Source organism: Pinus tabuliformis, chromosome 1_2 (genome assembly GCF_031772625.1).
Source record: "Pinus tabuliformis cultivar Carrire ecotype Pingquan chromosome 1_2, CPIR1, whole genome shotgun sequence".
Lineage (NCBI taxonomy): Eukaryota > Viridiplantae > Streptophyta > Pinopsida > Pinales > Pinaceae > Pinus > Pinus tabuliformis.
The window spans coordinates 1259123828-1259138287 of NC_142298.1; the positions used below are offsets into that span (position 1 = coordinate 1259123828).

The following is a 14460-nucleotide window of genomic DNA, read 5'->3' on the forward strand; positions in this document are numbered from 1 at the left end:
ATGCCCCCTCATCAATAATTGTTCGATGAACAGTTTTGTTGAGGGCTTTCACTTGAATAAGGAAAGCTAGTTGAGCTGGTAACTGAGGGTCATATCCTTTATGATCAAAAGCCATAAGATTGGAATCCATTGGGTCAATCCCACCTATTGCTACTAATAAATCTTGCTCTTGGGAGAGGCAATTTTGCGGTACCTCAAGTGTCGACATAGCGGACGACAATTGGGCCAGGTCCTCTATTATATTATAATTCTGTGCTATTTTTGCACGAGGATTAAATGTCGATTTGTGTACTACTCCCTTTGGCGACTTTATCATTTGTTCAGGAATGATGGGTGGCACAACTTCGGTCAAAGTTGTTGTCGAACTACTAGGTTGTTCATTAGCCTTGTTATTCGACAACTGTGGATCCCCGTAATCTTTATTCCTTGTCAAAACATCATTTTGCTGCTTTGAGATAGACAACATAAGCACTTGGGATCGCGAAGCATTTTGATTAGCAACCAGTTTGGTTCCCGGGTTTGGAAACAGATCAGTCAATACTGCTGAGGTTTTTGAACTCTTAAAGAGTTTCTTAACTTCAGCTTTATGTGGACAATCTCTCTTCCACTGATCCTCATCGCATATATGACACCCCACAGGGGGTTTCCTTTGCCCAGAAGGGTTTGTAGAAGGTTTTGCAGGAGATGACTCATCCTGCTTCTTTTTTCTCCCTTTCTTTTTCTTCTTGCCCCCTGGTTGCTTCAGTTGTTTTCCCTTGTCGGTCGACACGACATTTACTTCCGAGGCAAGAAGTTCCTCATTTTCATTTTGACTAGAAATCTGACGGGTCTTTTTAGATGTAGCCTTTGTCGATTTCGTGTCTGTTGCGCCAATCACGCCATCGCCGACATGAGAGTCATTGTTTGATTTAGGAAGAGGTGGAACGGAAAATTCTGGTCTGGGAGCGTCAGGGATTTTATCATAGAGCGTGTCGGACTGAGTGTAAATCAAATCCAAATATTGCGCACGAGCGATAACTTGATCTTCTATGACGACTCCCCCTTTTGCCACATCTTCCGTGATGGAAGGCAGTAATGAATTGATAAACCATTCAGCTAAGAGCTGATCGGGAACATACGTTTTTACCATTCTACGACGACATCGCCACTCATGTATATGATCAGATATGTGAGTGGCCGTCGTCTGTTTGAAGTTGGTAAGGAGTTCCGTTCCCGTTTCGTACCTTATCGGTAATTGAAAATGGGTTAAAAAGGTTGTGGCTAGGGTACTGAAGTTGTCGAATGAAGCTCTAGGCAATTCGATGTACCATTTTGCCGCCGGACCAGTTAACGTCCTCTGAAAAAGGCGAAGTCTTATCGAATCATCATTCAGAGTGTTTGATGAACACCACAGATGAAAGGTCATCACATGATTCGACAGATCTTCACCCGGATTTCCATTAAATTTAGGAATATCTGACGGAAGTTTATGCGGAATTGCTGGCCACCAAGGGGCATAAGCAATTGGATCATTCGTGAACCGGTTTAGATCTGGTAATTCTAGAGTTGCTACAAAGGGCAACTATTGATTCAGGTTAGGCGAAGCATACCCAGGATAAGATGGAATCGCCTGAGCAATGGGTCTTTGCATACCAGCATAATGTATTTGATGTTGGAAACTTTGACAAGGTTGATGGGCATAACCATTATAATATGGTTGTTGATAACCGTTTTGGAAATGCGGTTGCCCATTACTTACAAAGACTTGTTGCTCAGGTCCTTGATATGATTGCTGGAATGGCGGTTGTTGAGATTGAACCAGCCATGGTTGTTGGACCATTTGTTGTTGCCCAATACTGGATGATTGACCAAGATGAGGAGTCATAGTACTTGTTTGAGCCTGATTCGCTCTAGATAAGGAGGCACTAACCTGAGGTTGTGATTGAGTTGTTGAGACAAGAGGCTGTTGTATTGAAACCTGAGAAACTTGGGGTTGACATACAACAGGTAGCGCTTGTACTTGCGACACAGTCACCACAGCAGGTATAGTGGGAATGTTCGACACAGGGTGGACTGGTTGCATTGAATGTACAACCCTTGGTTGTTGAGGCAGTATTGGTACCCAACTGCTAGATGTAATTCCAGTTTGACCTGAACTTTGTTGTAAACTCCCATATGGTTGTTCTCCGGGAGGGAACAATGAAAAGGCATACTACCCTCCATATGGTGGCAATCCAGTACTTAAACGGTAAATTGGCCTTTGAAGACACATTGGATCAATTTGTTGAGTTTCAACATAAGAAATACCAGATGATAATCCGGATGAAGAAATAGGAACTGACCATGTCTTTGAAACAGTCCCTGATTGGACTCCGGCTTGTTGTTGATAACTTGCCGGGACAGATGGTATACCATCGAACATTGTTGGAGTAGCAGCAGGAGGTTCTGCTGCTGTTGTGTCAGATGACACAGTCCTAGATGTCGACGCTTGTTCAGACATATCTAGTCTATCCAAAAGATTTCCTAGCGATTCTACAAGATCTTTCGATGAAGGGAGACTAATTTCGAAGACCAACGAGGGAAAGGTGATGATTATTCCGTTTAAAATAAATTTTAGATGCTTTGACACAACTTGTTTTTTCAGTTTTTAAGAGTCGAGAAAAAACAAAATATGACTCTAGTCGCCTTCGATTTTTAATGAGCCTGAAGTGACAAGTGCTCAGATGGACCTTTTCCGTTAAGGAGTCTGAAAAGGAACGAAAGGGACTACTCTGGAAATCTAGGTAGAGGGAGTACCAAACCAATCGTAAAACTGCAGAATAATTTTTACGGTACGGCAGTCAATCTTCCCGAATGCTGTGATCAGTGCATTGCGATCGATAGGGCGGTAGACACGGCTTCCTATGGATAAATGATTTAAGCCTATAGGGGTCTCCCAAAATATACTCGACGGTACGTGGGAGCACAAGTCTGTACTGGCACTTATCGTCTCAAAGTGGAGGAATCACCCAACCATCAGTGAGAACAACAGTTACCAGGCTTTACGACGCCGGAATAAGTCTCTAGCCTAGACCTATAAATGTTGTGCGTTAAGTTCCAAAGCGTTGTTAGATTCATTGAATTTATTTTAAGTTGATCTTGTTTATGAAGTTTTCCTTTTGGGTTCACCACGAGATGTAGATGTAATTCCTAAAATGCAATCTAAAGATGATAAACAAACTTTTTATCTCTTTTGTGCAATGAAAATCCTAGCTACTAGGGAAAAGAAAGACAGAATATTTTCACAAAGAGCAAAGAGCACACTCTAAATGCACTTTCCTAAATCAAGCCAAACAGACTGTCTATATGCAAATGCACATGCATGTATTTGTTTTTCGACTTTCTTAATATATAGATGCTAAAAAGAAAGTTGATGTACAAATCTAAATTTCTTTTCCAGCGACAAATATAAACAAGCTTCTTTTCGAAATCAAAAATAGAGATGATTATGACACCTTACGATTTTGAAATGAATACTTGTTATTGACACCAGAAAATTACAAATTCAGACGAAAAGCAATAGTAACAAGATAATCGACCATCAACAGCAATCAAACTTTCTCCTATGATCGAAATCGACACTTGCGACAGATTCAAATCAAAGGACGACAGTACGACTATGCTACTTTTGCAAAGGAAAAATGTAAATGACTCAAAAAACACACAAAAAACATCTACAGTTCTTTTGTACAAAGGAGGCGGAATAACAACAAGGAAAAGGGGTTTCAAACAGACATATACTGATCACAGGCAGCAAAATTCAGGAATAGAACTGGAAAGAATGATCCACAGAAACCACAACTGCACAGAGCTAGTATGATCAGCGCACCTGTAACACAGGGAATCTGAAATGCAGCGCAGGTTGTCCCTTCGGGAAGTGCGCTGAAATTCAGAATCTCTGAACAGTACCTGCGCTGGGCCAGAAATGAGACTCTGTTCGGGTTCCGGTTCACAGTTTGCAGTTCAGTTCTTGGTTTTTGGCCGAGTAAAAAGCAATCAGTAATGCAACAATCAGGGGTAGATGTAAGGAGGATCTAAGAGCTATCACAAGGGCAATCAGATAGTTTGTGAATTAGTTGTTTAAATCATAAACAGATCCAGTGGATGGATTGAAGCAGCAACTATCTACTTTGCATTTGTTATGGCAAATGCAGTTCGAATGCTACTTATAAGTTTATGAAACAAACAACAAAGAATGATAAACAAACAAACTAATTAGACATCCCCAGCGGAGTCGCCATTTTGTTACAGGGAAAAGTGTCTATTTAGAACTGCTCTATCCCACTAAGGTGTGACAGCTACCTTAGAAACAAACAGAGAAAATCTACTTTTGTATTTCCTTTATGAATTATAGATAAAGAGGAATAGAAAGAACCAACCTGTGTCTTGCGCTAATCCTTTGATTCGATCCCTCTCTTCTTTGATAGTCTCCAGCTACCTGCTCCCTTGCACGCCCAGCTTCACAAAGTACCTGTAAGATCACAGAAGCATAGCACTATACAAAGACATGGATCTATATTCATAAACAACTTAGGATCAGATTTAAGTTGACCATACAAATGTAACAAGCATCTATGATACAAAAGCATGGAGGAGAACTCAAATAGCTTTTATTGATAAACAAGAAAAGATCCAGGAGGAGTTACAACCAGTGGTTCCGACCCAGTATCAACCTCCCAGCAAAGAAGCCCCTCTTCACCTCAAACAAAGCATAGATCACCCAACAATCTGATGTTTGTCTCTAGAAACCAATAGCAATTCCTTACAATATGCAAAATTCCAGCCTGTGGATCTCTGGGATGAGGGATCCATATATAGATATCTGTAAGGAGGATGAGTCAGCTTGTGATTTGATTAGTGTCTTCTCTCTGTCAGTTCTTGCTTCCACTTGGAGACTGAGGGCCTCTTACTCATCCTTGGTCGAATTCAGTGAGGCAAGTGTCACAGGAGAAGATTCTGGAAGCTTCCATTGCCTCTCCACCTCGCGGAATGACACTGCCATTTGTCATTTCTCGCCCATCGCACCCCATAGAAGGGAGTTTTGAAATGCAACACACCCTCACAGTGCATTTGGGTGAGATGCAACGCACCTAGCCAGTGGAGCAGCTGCAATGATCCTGTTTTGACCAATTTTGAGTAGTTTTTCATGGAGAACTTCTGGGAGACGCTGTAATATGTTGACCTTGTTCATTTAGGGGTTAGAACAACACTTTTAGGGACTTAGGAGCCCTTGGTTTATGGACATTTCATGCTTGGAGTTGTAGGGCACAAAAATGTCTATAACACTGGGCTTTAACAAATATTACGTCAGGAACCTCAGAACATACCAGAGTTGTGATTGATCATGGAGCTATGCCCAAGTTTGTGCAACTTCTTAGTGTTTCCAGTGATGATGTCAGAGCACAGGTTGCATTTTGGACCTTTCCATCCATTTATGTTACTCAATTGACATTAGTTGCATTTACAAGTTTTCTTCCTTGTATTCTTATGTCGCCAGCCTTGATTTATCTTGAATACAGGCCTTTTGGGCTTTGGGAAATGTAGCTGGTGATTCACCCAAATGTAGAGATCTAGTTACGCCGTAAGGCATTTCCCTTTGAAATGAATTGCCCCAGCCGATGCCGTGTCCTATTGTTGACCGTGGATTTGTGGTGTTAGATGATTGAACGAGGTTTGGTCGTTGATCCTCACACTGTCCTTTTGTCTCCCAACCCAATGGCCTCTCTGTCTTCAGAGTTATTGTTCGGGGATGTTTCCTCTGGAGGTATGCGAGCTAGGGCTTCATGAGACAGAGTCGGTCTGTTTACAAGTTCAGGTGTCCGGTCTTCGGCCTTGTTTCGTCTCAGGTCGGCTAGGTATGTGTTAATATCTGATTTTATGTGTATTTTCGTGCCGCTCGTTTAGACGTTCTTCACCACTTTCCAGTTATTTTAGCTGAAATCCAGAGAGTTCCAGTTTTTGTTGCGAGATTTGTTTTTTTCTTTCTTTGAAAACTATGTTTGTGTATTCGGTGATGTTTTGGATTCAGGGAATTATCGTTTCAAACAATCAGATAAAATTCCATTTATTTACTCGAACTCGATTTTTGTGACAATGTTCGTTAACTCTTTCCCTGTAGAAAGTTCAGTTTTTTCAGTCATTAATTGTTCTGTATCTGTTTCTCATCTCTGTTAGAAATCTGGTGTCTTTTCATTCTTTCAGTAGCTTACATTTGCACAGTTTCGTCAGTGTTTGTACTTACATTAATATAAATTTGAGTTGGCTGTTTAGGGTTTCATTTCCTATTCTGTAACGCCCTTTTTTTCATTGTGAATATAAAATTTTCTTTAGGACAATATTCAGATTTCTGGTAGGACTTTGATTTTACTTGGTTAGAATTTCATGTGCTATTTATTATTCTATGACTTTTGGTCAGTATTAATTGTATGGTTAGGGTTTGTTATATTCTCACGCTTTTGCGCATACTTGGTTTGTGATATGTGTACTTCTCAAACGTTTCAGTTCTATGAAGAATTTGGCTCAGAAATATTTTTGAAATTTGCCATCTCTATGTTCAATGTGCTTTCTTTACAGGTCTAAGGGTTCTTTTGAACTAATTGAGATAGTAATGTTCGTTTCATTGTAAGGACCATGTATTACAAAATGTAATGTCGGTGATGTACATTTATTAAGCTCCATGGTGTGGTTTGCCTCTCACAATTTTAATCTGTTTGATGGACAGTAGGTTTTAGGTTTTGAAGATCTATTGAGGAGTGGTATTTGCAGTCTCTGCTCTAGCCAGGGAACGAAGGACTATTCAATCAGCGTGGGTGTTTAGAGGGGAAAAAAGAAAGTTATGGCTGAACTGGAGCATTTGCTGCTAGAAGTAGCTGGTCGAACATCTACCAATGATGGAAAGCAAAACCAAAATCCTGCGAAAGGGAGACTGGAAGATTCTGATTCAGATGATGGCAGTGACTCAAAATACAATGATGGCGATGATTCAGATGATGCTGGGACAGCAAATAGGAAGGCTTCTGGGTCAAGAATGCCCCTGAAAAAGAGATTTGATTCTGGTGACAAGAATGATGATGACAGGGGTCGCCGTGATGATTCCGATAGCGAATTATCCATAGGAAGTGATTTATACAAAGATGATGAAGATAGGGAGCAGCTTGGGAAAATGACTGAATTGGACCGGGAGTTGATTTTGGCATAACGAGCGGAAGCAAGGGATAATTATTTAATGGATAAAAGGGCTCGCCAAAACGAGATTAGAAATCAACAACGGAAAGAAGCAGGGCCTCCATCTTCACGGATGCGCTCTTTTGTGAAATCGACAAGGTCTGTAAAAGAAAATGCTTTGAGTGAATTGGTAGCAAGGCGGCATAAAGCACAGGATTCTGACATTCAGCGTAAGCGGAGAGATAATACTGGTTCATCTAAGGGGCAGGATTCGTCACCTAGTAGAAGAAAATCTCATGCGAGTCTGAGCCTTAGTTTGTCATCCTCTAGTGAAGGAGAAGGAAGTGGAAGCAATGGCGAAGAATCAGATAGTGATGGTGATGGTCCCGACTCTACTGACACTCCCAGCTTTGAAGATATTAGAAGCATAACAATAAGGAGATCAAAACTTGCCAAGTGGTTTATGGAACATTTTTTTGAGAATATCATTGTGGGCTGCTTTGTAAGAATTGGGATAGGAATGTCCAGGTCAGGACAGAGTACTTACCATCTTTGCATGGTAAAAAATGTTGATGCGACAGACCCTGATAAACAATACAAGTTTGAGAACCGCACCACATACAAGTATTTGAATTGTTTCTGGGGTAGCGAGAGCAGTGCAGCAAGATGGCAGATGGCCAGGGTGTCTGATTCACCTCCACTTGAGAAAGAGTTTTCAGATTGGGAACGGGAAGTAGAACGCAGTGGTGGTCGGATGATTAGTCGAGTAGAAGTTGAGGAAAAAATAAATGCGCTAAAAAAGATAAATCAATTTGTGTATTCTACAGAAACTGTAAAACAAATGTTGGAGGAAAAGAAGTTGGCTTCCAAAAGGCCATCAAATGTGGCTGCTGAAAAGGACAGAGTTAGAAGAGAGATGGAGCTGGCAGAGAGCAGGCATGATTATTCAGAAGTTGAGAGAATTAAAGTGAGATTGAAGGAACTAGAAGTCCTTTCTCTTCAAAGCAAAATAAAGGATGCAAAAGCCTTGATGCTAGCAGAAATGAATAAGAAAAACAAGGCTGAAATTTTCAAGAACACTTCTGAGATCAAGCCTCTAAACCTTAATCTTAAAGCAGGTGAAGCAGGGTATGATCCTTTCACTCGGCGTTGGACTCAATCTCAAAATTATTATGATACAAAGGCGAAGGTTGCTGAAGACAACACTGATGCGAACAAAGAGGTAGATGTAGCCAAAGTAGAGGAAGCCATAGCAATAGAAACTGCCGAGGATGATGGAAAGCTTGTCGACACTGATGCTCCTGTATCAGAAGATGCAAAGGTGTATTCTTTGCATGATTTTGAACTTCCAATTTCACTTGCTGGACTGCAGAAGTATGGGGGTGCTCAAGGGGCCCCTTTAGCTTTTATGGCTAGAAAGCAGAAGATTGAGTCAACTTGTGGAGTGCAAGTTCCTAGCAATGATGGAAGGAGGCATAGTCTGACATTAATTGTGAATGATTACAAGCGTAGAAGAGGCCTGTTGTGAAAATAAATAATGATATTTTATCTGCTTGTTGGTTTCCCCATTTAATTTTTATATGAAAGATTCGGAAATTTCCTTTTGGGATTGCCATAAACATTTGCAGAAAAGCCTTAAAGTGAACATTTTTGTAAATTGTTTCAAATTCTATATGTAGTGTGCCATTATAGGCACTTTAAAACACAACTGCAATAACCTAGTCAACCAAGGATTGTCTTTTAATAGTAGCAACATCATGGATTGTTGGCAGGCATGAAATCAACAATGTGTTAGAAATATAGGCTGTATTTTCTTGACATCTAAAGTTCAAGGGTGTTTTTTTGTCTCAACCATTCTGCTAAAAAATGGTATATAATGTTCCAAAAGGATTCCTTTCCTCTAAGTAACGTTATTCCACTGCAAGTTATCATGCAGTTGGTGAAACATGGCATTTTATGTTGTTTGAGATTGATGTTGAGTGATGCCTTTTTCTAAATTATTGTTGAAATATGTAGTGTTTTTTAGATTCATGTAATAAATGCTATGTTTTATTAATTTCTGTTGTTGTAGTATAGTTTGCTTAAATGCTTTTAGAGTTGTGGTTGTTTTGTTGTGCTTAGTTGTTTATTCTTGCTTTCGATTGATTGCAATTCTATCTAATAAGCAACTATCTTTTACATGGTCAAAAAGTTTCACTGAATCGAGGAAAACATTCGAAAATCTGGAAGAACTTTGGTACAGCCAAATAATTCGGTTCAGTTGGGATTCGTATAGTCAATCTGTTGTTTGTCCAAAACTGAACCAAACCAAATCCAATTTTAACCCAAAAAAATCATCTTCCCAAGAAACCCTAAAGAATTCTTAAGAAAATGCATTTTAACTTTCAAGCCACCAATGAATATGTTATTTGCCCATTTCTTCTCCCTGTCCCACCAATGCCTGTCACTACTCCCTTGTTTAGGAGCTAGCCATGGGAGATTTCAGGAGACTATGCTGCTGCTGATGCCTAGAGAGGTTTGTCTATTCTGTTCATGTGTGAAGTCTCGAGGAGACTGCATTTGTAGTTGGGACACTGTTGCCTGCACCTTAAAGGCCTACTTAGACCTTCATAAACAAATTTACACTCAAATGAAGCATGCCAACTGAGCCAACATACTAAATAAGTAGCTTCCACTAGGTATTTAGTCATATATTCTTTGTTTGCTATGTGCTTATTTAATTTTTATTTTTCAACTTGAAAGGGTGTACCTAATGTCTGTGCATATCCTTCTTACTTCTAGAACACCTAGAACATGTTACATGACCTACATTATCAAAAGTAGAATCACAACACACGCAAACAAATACATACGCCCACCAAGCACAAGAAAATAGTGTGATGGCTATCAACTTTTTTTAATCAAACTTGTAATAATCTCAATAATAAATCTAATGTTCTTTAGAGAAGACCTGCTACTCTAGTTTTTGCTGGGTTTCGTACAGTTTATAGTGTATGATAAGGAAATACATTTCTTGAAGGGATTGCATCAGAAGGCTCAACGGACCTTTGAGCATTTTTGTAGGGGTTTATGTTATCCAATCATTAAAATTTTTGATAAAATTAGTCTGGACTATCCACATACCTATTTTTTTTCAATAAATTTGAAGAAGTGCATGTTTTTGCTTTAATAATATGTATACTCCTGAATTTTCTGAACTGTAGTTTTGTGGGCCAATTGTTTTCTGTATTATGTGGTATCCACATTTGAATTCAGATTCTATATTGATAACTATCATTTCTTAGTATGTTTTTATGAATATATTGCATTGTAAGTGTTCTTTCTCTTCTTACATTGGACAAGAGAATATGGCTGTCTTTGACAATGTGAAGTTGTTGAAGATGCAAGAATTCCCTTGCTTTACATGAGCCAACTTGACCTTCAATAGAAACGTTGGTGAACACAATGAGAAGTTTCATGTTTCTTTAGAGAGCATCTCGAAAGGCTTGTGTAATTCCTGCATTATTTTGGTTGATGCCTTGCTGAGGAATCATTGAGACTCATCATGGTTTTGTGGTCCAATCAGAACCTATTCAATACTCACCTTCATTGACTATATTAGTCAGACACAAACCCTGTCAAAACTCTCAAGCCAGTAGGGCTCGGGCACAATGTTAGTTCCTCAATACGGTAATCAAAGTCTGTCATCAACATTACAATTGTCTTCACGCATCCTTTTTCTAAATGAATCTATATTACATGTGCTTGAAGAACTAGCTTTGAAGTCTCTATTCTCCGGCAATGTTTAGGTCTAAGTTCATGTAGGCAATTCTATGTTGAAATTATACTTGCATACCAGAATCTTATATTGGTGGAAGACCGTTACTCAAATGTTTGCGAAAAAGAGCACCCATTCTGACACACCACCTATGCAGAGGAAGAAGCCTCACAAGTGTTTGGGCTCCTTTTCTCTATCATGGCTGGGGAAGTAGCCAAGAGTAAATATCTCTGCAGGCATGAAGTCCAATAAAAATAATGTATAATACATATTTGACAACCAACAATTGCATCTAACATGCAAAATATGTTCCCAGCCTTTCAGAAAATGTGGAGTCCAGTAGAATGTGAGGCCAGCATTATCATCGAAATTCAAACCAGATATAAATCTTTCAGTCTTACGGTATTATGGGACAATAACATCACTGATATATGAACTATATATCAAGCTTTCAATCCTAAAATATAAGTGTTGGATGCTTCACTGTAAAGCCTAGAAGCCTTCTTTCAAATGTAACGACTAGATGATGCACAGAAGTTGATGCTAATAGAAGTCCGTATGGAGCGACCAACCCTTAACATGGTGGTGGGCTCTTGTACGAGAAGCCTTCTTTCAAATATAACAACTGAATGATGCGCAGAAGTTGATGCTAAAAGAAGTCAGTATGGAGCGACCAACCCTTAACATGGCGGTGGGCTCTTGTACGAGACTTAGTCAACTCAAATTCACCTCCTACACAAACTTTGATATGCTTCAAGCAAGAAATGCAAGATAGGTTATACCTGAAGGGGAAAGCAAAGGAAATCATGAAGCAATGGATTTACGTAAGGCAAGTACCTGGTCAAAGGTATCAAACAATATTTTTGATGGCTGCAAGTCCATGGTGATGAACTTGGAAGTTCCTTGACTCACTTCTCAGAGGACTCTCAACCAAAATATCCAAAGAAAAATGGACCTGCTTAGTATAAATGCTTTGGAGAATGCTTTACAAGTAGCTCTCGAGTTTGAGGCCAAAGCTTCAGAAGAAAATGTACTAAGCCTCCACCAACTAAAGCAAGGTTCTCGAAGCCTTATCTTTTAGAATTGTCTGTATTAGTAACTCAGAGCAACCTTTAAATTAGGGAAATGAAAAAGGTAAGAAAAAGTATAGCAGTTATCATAAAAATGCATGCATGATAAGGACAGTGTATTGCTCAAAAATCTTGAATAACATAGAACCAGTGTTATTGGAACTAGACCGGAACTGGTGAAATTAGTTGGTTTGATCTTTTTGACACCCAAACGGGTCCGGTTCGAGGTCTGGAACCGGAAATGGCCAGTTTGGTATTGCACTAGCCAATTAGGTACCAAACTAGCCAATTCTGCGCAATTTGATTAAAGATGTTCCAAACGTAATTATTTTTTAGAAAAAAACAAGAATTTTTGAGTGGGGTAGCCTAATATTCAAGCCTATGGCTTTAGTATTGCTTATGCAATTCATAACATTACCATGAAATGACTTTGGATGTTTGAGAGTAGTTCTAACCTCATTGAATTTCATATGGAGAAAGTAAAATTTTAGATCTCACTCAAAATTTAGTAGACTTGACAACCTTTTTCATGATTTCAAGATTGTGGGGATTGCCACATTTCCGTTGGATTTTGTTATGTATGAGGGTATGAACTAGTAATTAACCAAGAAAACTAAGCTCTCTATGTACCTTAATGTTAGTGACATTGGTTGATGAACTCTGCTCTCAGAACCCTACTAAAAATGTACCCATCACTTAAACAAAGTCTTGACTTGAGATGCTACTTTTTTTTCTATCTTATTTTAATACTTAGAGGGTGATATTGATGATGGAGATCCTAATATAGACAATGATTTTGATTATATGTAGGTATTTGTTGTAACATTTTTTTTTTTTTTTTGATGCTAACGGTCATCTGGACCCTGTTTGTTGATGTTTTTTCGGTTTAGAGATGGATTGTACTACCCTGTTTGTTGATGTTTTTTCGGTTTAGAGATGGATTGTACTTGATGCTATTTTTGTTATTTGCTTCTATAGGACCTAGATAATGCAAGGGCCACACAATTTCCACTGAAGCATCCACTTGGGTTAGCCTCTATGTTTTGGATGATTACACAATAGATAAAATTGACCAGCACTTATCAAAAATTCCATCTAGCCAGATAGTCGATGCTCAATCCTACTTTATATTTTCTAAGCACAACCAATAACTCCACGAGGATAACATGATCCCTATTTAGCAAATACACCGGCTGCCCGCTCAAATGGCTGGTACCTATAATCATAGCCCTGTATGGATAAAAACTGATGACTACGAGTTACGTTGGCTCACATAAAACAAAAACCATATTTTTTGTTTGATTGATCACATAGTCTAAAGTTAAAGGGAAAGGAATCCTTTTGTTTTCACTTTGTTTTATGTATGTGATATATTTTCTTTCAGAATTATCTCCTTTCCTCAATCACACAAAGTAGCACACACTCTAGTCGACACCATATGGGACCCCACAGCTCCTTGTCGATCTATACATTTTCAAAACCTTCCTCCATTACTAGGAGGAGCATCAGTTCTCTCATCATTTAGGCGTAGAAGACACCAATAAGCTACTGTATCAGATATTCCTTTATCGGTACAACTTTGCTTGGAACTCATCCTTGTAAAAGTACCCCATACACTACCCCTTAGGGGAGCATCCACAACTCCCCTCCCAAGAGTCCACACAATGCTCACCAGGGTAACCACCCTCATCTGGGAACCGCCAACATAAATCTATCTAAAATTGTTTCATGATGGTGGAAAACTGACAAGTCTCATTTGTAGCTTCTTTAAACCTTCCTGATTTAAACAAGATAACCAATGACCCGATTACGCATGACTAGAATTGGCCATCCATGCCCACCAATCTCCCTTCAGACATCCCAAAATTTGAAGGGAAGCAAGGAGAAGACCAGGTAAACCATGTCATGTCCTTTCACCTGTGGTGTAAATTCAATAGTATCACAGACGATACTATTCGATTACGACTGTTTCAACACACCCTTACTGGTCCCACAACGAAATGGTATATTGACCAACCTTCTGCATCACATGGGAGCTTTAGTTCCCTAGCCACAAACATTCCTAACATTATTCCAACTCCTGGCCCGTCATGACTTGGGCTTAAAACTCCTCACCCTTCAAAGAAAGCCCTGCTACACACATATTGGATCACATCCAAGAGGGGCAGAAATGTTGTAGCTTGTGTAAAGCATAGTTTGAAGACAAAGTCCTCCTCAATCTATTTTTGAGATCTCTCACATTGGAAATATCAAAAGATGTGGTGCATTAATCCCCACAAACCAAGGAATAATCCATTCGCAGATCTCAACAATTAAAGCTTATATATACCCAGTCTGGATACCTCTACCATTTGTTGACGTACACCCCATGCTTGCAGACTTTTAAAGAGACACCAGGTGCATCCAATGCTACTGATCGATTGATTGGGACCATAGTGAAAAATCACCCTG

The 14460-nt window shown here is 39.3% G+C and overlaps 1 pseudogene; it reads left to right on the forward strand.

The window, feature by feature from the left end:
* The first annotated feature begins 6452 nt into the window (after nt 1-6452).
* LOC149210810 (protein RTF1 homolog pseudogene) lies at nt 6453-8743 on the forward strand (annotated as a pseudogene).
* The last annotated feature ends 5717 nt before the right edge of the window (nt 8744-14460 follow it).